Source organism: Adiantum capillus-veneris, chromosome 28 (assembly GCF_014529385.1).
Source record: "Adiantum capillus-veneris isolate H3 chromosome 28, ASM1452938v2, whole genome shotgun sequence".
Classification (NCBI taxonomy): domain Eukaryota; kingdom Viridiplantae; phylum Streptophyta; class Polypodiopsida; order Polypodiales; family Pteridaceae; genus Adiantum; species Adiantum capillus-veneris.
The window spans coordinates 118,337,332-118,344,188 of NC_140958.1; positions in this window are offsets into that span (position 1 = coordinate 118,337,332).

Genomic DNA, 6,857 nt, shown 5'->3' on the forward strand with positions numbered 1-6,857 from the left:
ACTCAAATATGCAATTAAGGCTCACTAACGCGTAGTCGCGAACCACATCAAAACTGACAATGCCTCCACTTGAATTAAAGAGCAAAGAGAGAGGAACACAATGCAAGTTTTGGAATCAAAAACGGATTACCAAATCATTAGCTGCGATGATTACAAGTTTGGAGCAGCTCGTAGCTTGAGCGTACGACAGAGCTCCTTTTCTTCTCTAAAGATAAGCCTCCTTTCATATTAAGGTTATTGACCTTTATACCTAGGGCATTCTAAATGGCCAGTGGCCGACTCACATGGACCTTTACAAATATCATGACAGCATTACAACTCAAGGAATTGATCCACTACTCTGGAATCAGGATTTACACAGATTATTACTACACTAGCTCGGACAATTAATAGAGTACAAATGTGGTGTCCGGCTATGTGTCTGACCAATTGGGCGCCTGTTTGATGTGTCCTCAAACATTCCCCCCTTCCTAATTCGTGTCGTCCCTTGACACGACCTTGTGCAATCTTGTCATAGGGTTGTCTTCAGCTTTGTCCTCAAGGTTGGTCTTCAGCTTTGGAACTGCGTTGTCGTTGATGACGCTCCCCCCTTCCTTGAGTGATTATATCTGTCATGTTGTTGGCACATGATTTGATCTCTGATTTTCTAGGCAAAGTTTCTTCTTGTTGTGCATTCACCTCTTTATTGCCAATCTTAGCCGTCGTAAAGATGGATGTTGATGTGCCTGAGCTTGTAGAACTAATCCTCTTTGTGGCATGATCTTTATGGTGGATTTTCTTTCAAGGTACACTGCAATTTGAGTTTTCCACAATAGGTAGCCAATGTTGAATCACTGTGTGAGCTACTTTTGATTGTTGTTGATGACTCTCTTGTTGAATTTGTCATTACTTGTCGTTGTAGGCCATTCTTTGACTTGCCATTGTTTGATGGAGCATTGTTGTCAACCTTGGAGATAAAATATTCTCTTGATAAGCATATGATGATCTACAATTTTTGCTCCAAGTCGTTGTCAATTGATTTGGGTAGCCATTTCTTTATTGTTGATGTAGAAGAAATATATACAAGAAGATGATGTGATTCTAGATTAGGGTCTAAAACCTGGATGACCAAAGGAAAAAAACCCGGTGGAAAAAAATTACCTTTGGTATACGCTCTTATTGGAGTTAAGCATTTGGACTTGAAGTGCCTGTCATGCAAGGTGAGTGCTTCGGAGAAACAAAGGAAGAGTGCTTAATGCAAGTGCCAATTATGGGACACTCTATATGAATACAAGAAATTTGTCAAAGAAAAGCATGTAGTGTAAGAGATAGAGTTGATGGGTGCTTCAAGGAACAAATGTAATCAAAGGACGTCTCAATAGCTTCCATGTTTCCAAGAAGGGTTTTCGATGTAGAATATTGTCTACTTATACCTCACTGTTCTAAGTGTGTGAGTGTTTTTTGGACTTCCTCCTTCACTTACCACTATACTACAATGACTTCGACTCTTATTCTTACCTATACCAGCATGAGCGACACAACGTAATTATGCTCAACTCTTCCAGCTCGAGTAGTACCTAGAATAATTAAGATGCTTAGACCACAGAGAATATTACATGAAGATTTGGGACTAATGCATTACTCATTTAGTGGCTTAGCTGCTCGACTCTGACTTATATGCCATGTATTTTTAATGGCGACTTGGACTTACCTGTTCAAGGCCAGAAACCCAATTCCATTAGTTATGGAAATTTAGGCCTTTTCCATTGTGTTGGTGTTTGGATGCCACCATTTTGTCGAGTAGGCTGGCATACTCTGGCTCCTCTTGACTTGCTTGTCGTATGTTCACACTGCTTTGTGAAACAAGTCCTTCAACTCTTGTAGGGAATGATGGAGCCTTTGCTTTATCTTGCATGAGAAGTGGTTGTCGAGATGGGTGGGTTCTCTGTGATTGAGTTTCCACGAGCGATTTTGGAACCCACCTTGTCTTTGGTCCTTGTGTGACCGTCTTTGCATTTGCTCCTTTTGATTGATGACTTGATGGACACTAGGCTTTGGTACCCAGTTTTGATGATTTTCGTTGTAAAAGCCTTGATTTTGTAATTGATGACGAGCTATCTATTTAGAGATTGCAGCAGCCTTGGTTGCAATTGGCTTCTGTTGGATGTTGGTTGTCATTGCTTGCCTTTGGGTAGAAGCTTGTGCTGCATGATTTTTCTTGGTATAGGTGTTTGCCCATTTGGCCCCATACATGAGGTCTAATGTTTAATAGCTCTGAGAGATAAAGTGTGCATTTTATAGGAGAAGACATCAATTCATGCAAGCTCTTGGTATCCATCATTTTTGGTCTGGCTTTCCTTTGAGAAGGTACCATTTTAACCTCCGATTTTGTTTTGAGTTCTCCTATGAAAGATGGCAAAGTCTTTAGAGAGCGTGGTTTGCCCTCTTCATATGCGACAGATCCGACATCCCCATATAAAGATCTTATATCCCCTGGGAAGAATTCATGATCCATGTTTATCTCAGGGATAGGTGCTGACTGTAAAGTAGCACTACCATCTTTTCGGTTTCTAATCGATTCCCATAAGGATTGTGGCCACGGTTCTTTTACCTCTGGAATAGGCATGACTACTTGTGAACCCACCCCATCTGTGGTATTGGCTATTTCCCTTGTATCTAAAGGTGCCTCAACTCTTGGATCTTCCTCTTTGTTTACAATACCACGACTTTCCAATTCTTGGATTTTTTCGTGGGCAAGCACCTCTATTTTTGGAGCATCTGGAGCTAGTTCCATGAGAGCTTGGGCCTTCTGCATGAGCTCCTTGCAGATTTGCAACCTCTCTTTTTCATACCCAAGATGAGGATACGTCAACCATCTATCCTCTTGGGTTTGATTGGGTTTTAGCCTAGCGTCATAGGCCTTCAAAATTGCATCTAAAGGTTCAAAGACTTTTTCCACTATGAGTGAACCTCCTGAGTTAGTTTTTGACTCTTTAGGTCCCTTTGCGTTTTTGTTCCTTTCTTGCTCTTGTCTAAGCTGCTCTCTTGTTTGATTCAATTTAGTTTTCAAAGGAGATTTCTCCTTCAACCTCTTCGCTTTCATTTTGTCTCATTTGGCTTTCCATGATTTTCTTCCTGTTCTCATCGATGTCTGTTTGAACAGGCAATGTGGATTCTTTAGCTGGTTTGTTTTTGGTAGCTTCTTGCGCTTGAGCTCGAGTCATCACGTTTAAAGGAATGGCGGGTTCTACCTCGGATCCGCTTGAGGAAGGCATTATGCCTACAACGTTCATTGTTGTTTTCCCCCTGTAGTTTGGATTTTTAGCACAGTGTTGGCGTAGATGGTCTATCCTACAACGTTCATAGAACACAAATAATTCAATTTGTGGACCCTTGTTTGGACAACTTCGTGCCCAATGATCACGTCCACACTCATAGCATGGACCTTGCTTTTTCATAGTTGGTGATCCAGCCGATGATGATTGTTCTTGCCTAGTAAGAATGTTATTTGAACCATACTCCTGATGATTAGGTATGAACATGAGCGTATTTGCATCCATGGAGTACTGATTTCTCATGGGTTGTGGAATATACGTTGGTTGAGCGTAGTTGACTACTACTCTACCATCATTCAGAAGAGGTGGTTGTTGCCCTAGCACACATTGTGGCTTTGGCTGAGTGCTACACCATGGAGTGGGGTGATCCCCTCCACAAGTATTACATCTCCTCAATTGAGGTTGTTGCACGTTCAGGTTCTGTTTGTAGCCATTGTTTATTCTTCTAATCACCCCCTCGATCACTTGATCAATGATTGGTTCCCAAGGAGTTTGAACATCTCTGTTTGTTGTTGATTCGCTCTTCAGAGATGAGTCACTACTAGTCGTGTTGTCTGTATCTTTACTCACCTCTCCGTAGGCCTTACAATTGTCAACTAGGTATAGAGCTTCTCTAGTGACTTGCTCAAATGTTGTGCATCCTTTCAGATGTAGGTCCTTTTTTAGAGTTTCATTCCTCAAGCCCTCTATGAAGAGAACTGATAGCCTCTCATCTTGTGGTAGCTCTCTCACAGGAAATCTCTTGATGTATTGTTTGAAGTGAAGCAAAGCTTCCTTCACTCTCTCGTTATTTTTTGGGTGAACCACGTATATCGTGTGTACTCTCTCTCTCTCTCTCTCTCTCTCTACTCTATAATCTCTTGTGTGTGAAATCTATCTCTCTCCATTAAGTAATCTACTCAAAAATCTATTTAGCTACGTCTTATTTCCTAACAAGTGAGCCATAACACCTCCAACCTACTTGAGCTAGACATAAGCTGAAGCCGCTTTGCCTCCCTCCATGAACCCAAGCTCTGAAAGGATCCCAAGTACCAATAGGTGGTAGGGTATCAACACCAAACCATATCAGCTTAGGCGCCACGCCTCTTGGATGCCTAGTTTAGGCAGAGCCAAGGCAAAATCCCCGACGCATTAGCCGTGTAGGTCATTCAACCCCCGATGCACTAACCATGTAGATGAGCCTAACAAAAATAAGAAAACCTAGGCAACACCCCTGATCTAGCAAAGCCCCAGGTCAATGACCCTTTAGTCTAAGGCTAAGCGATGTAGGTGATCCTAGTCTTGTAGCGACGCTTCCATGAGAAACATAACATGTGAGTCCAATTACAATAGCACTTTTCATATGCACAAACGATTGAACCATCCAAATCACTTCATGATCTCATCCCAAAACCATAAACCATAATCCAATCACATCACACGGGTGACCACTCCACCCAACTTGGGTGAGGTACTACCAATCCTGCATAACTACTCTAGAACATAACATGGCTGCAAAAATTTTGACAGCATAACCAAATCTAGAAGAAAAACCATGAGCCATATTCGGGTTCCTCCATAAAGTCACAACCATAATTTGTTACCATATACATGTGGTAGTGATGTGTGTGAACATACTATGACCGTTGGGGTATTTTTTCCCTCTTTAGGAGGTCTTTCCACCGTGCATTGTATATACGCCCATCACTCTAGGGCTATCTATCTTTCCATTGCACACTAAGTAATACACTCTCAATTGTGTGCCTTGAGCTTCCTTCGTCTTCTCCAAGCTGTGTGCGTTTCTCTGCAACCCTAATTCCAACAATTGGTATCAGAGCAGGTTGCGTCCTCTCGGGCTTAGTTGCCAGCAGGTCCAGCATACGCCTGCTCACTTTCTTTGATTTTTGTGAGCTTTGGATAGCATTCGCAGGTTGATAAAATTTTTAGCCAAGCTCGTAGAGCTTAGTCTGCTCAGATTTTTGATTCGGGCTCATTTCGGCCTCCGTTTCCACTACAGGCAGGTCTGCATAGGCAATTTCGTGATTTAGTGCAATTTTTTTGTTAGTCCCATTTTTTGCATAACGGGTCCTATATAGTCTACTGCGGGTTGTGCTATATAGCATGCGTTGGTCTCACTCAGTTTCTCCTCATTTTGGGCAGTTTTCACATCAGGTGCAAACATTTTTCATGGCTGAGCAACACAGATGTGTTCAAGATGTTTGCTGCTAAGGACAGGTTGGATGGGGACAATTACCCTATGTGGGCTTACATAATGCAACATGTTCTTGTGTCAAAGGGTGTCTAGAATATTGTGCAGGTCATTGATGTACGTCCTGGTTCTAAGGATGTAGGCGATGTTGAGGATGTTGCAGGTCTTGCTGCAAGGATTGTTGCTATTAGAGTTGTTTTGCCTACAACAAAACAAGCTCGTTGGGATGTAAAGGATTTGCAGGCTCATGCATTGATTGTGTTGTCTGTGAAGCGCACCATTACTCCTCACATTCGTTTAGCGAAATATGCTAAACAGGCTTGGGATATTCTGGCTGGTCTTTATGCAAGCTATAATGAGGCAAAAATTGCATTGTTGCGTAAAGAGTTGGAATCGAAGATTATGCATGAGGAAGATGATATGGAAACTTTCCTTGCTCGTATCAAGGATATCAGTGAGCAACTTATTTCTGCAGGTGAAGTCATTTTTGACAGTTCCCTTGTGCAGACTGTTCTTGATGCCTTACGAGATTCTTACCAGACTTTTGCTAGTCCTTGGAGACTAATGACCCAAGGAAATCCTGAAGTTGTCAAGTTTGATGCATTATGCACAGTATTGTTGCAAGAGTCACTTTACAAAAAAAAAAAGGACTAGAGAGTGTGTAGTTGAACAGGCTTTTATTGCTTCTCAAAGAAAGGGTTGTAACAGCAATGCAGCCACTTCTTATGGTTCTTCTGTGAGTGGAAAATCACCTGTTTCTAATGCTTCTACTGGCATCAATTTTTCTAGAAATTTTGGTGATAAAGGAAAAAAGAAGATGCGTTGCCATTATTGTAAAGCTAATGATCACTTGATATGTACTTAATAGGTGTCCTACAAAAGCTATTACTCCATATGAAGCATGGCATGATAAAAATCCTTCTATTGAGAACATGTGTGTTTTTGGCTGTTTGGCATATGCTTTGGTGCCACAAACACATTGCAAAAAATTGGATGATAAGGTTGTCAAATGTATTTTTTGTTAGTTTTAGTGCTGAAAGAAAAGGTTACAGGTTGTATCATCAAAAAACAAAGCGTATTTTGGTTTCACGGGATGTAGTGTTTATGGAAGATTTTGTTAAGCCTTTGTTGTCATGTACTAGAGACAGTAATGTAAGTTCACATGACATTTATGACACTTTGTTGCCTCTTTTCAGTGCTGGAAGTTTGAATGTAAATTCCAATGAGGCAAATGTACAACCTATGGGGGTTTTAAAAAATGTTACAGATCAGCCTCTTACTCATGCAGATGTACATGATGTACTTGATGAGGGTAGGCTAGAGGTATGCCAAAATGGCTGGTGCATACATTGTGC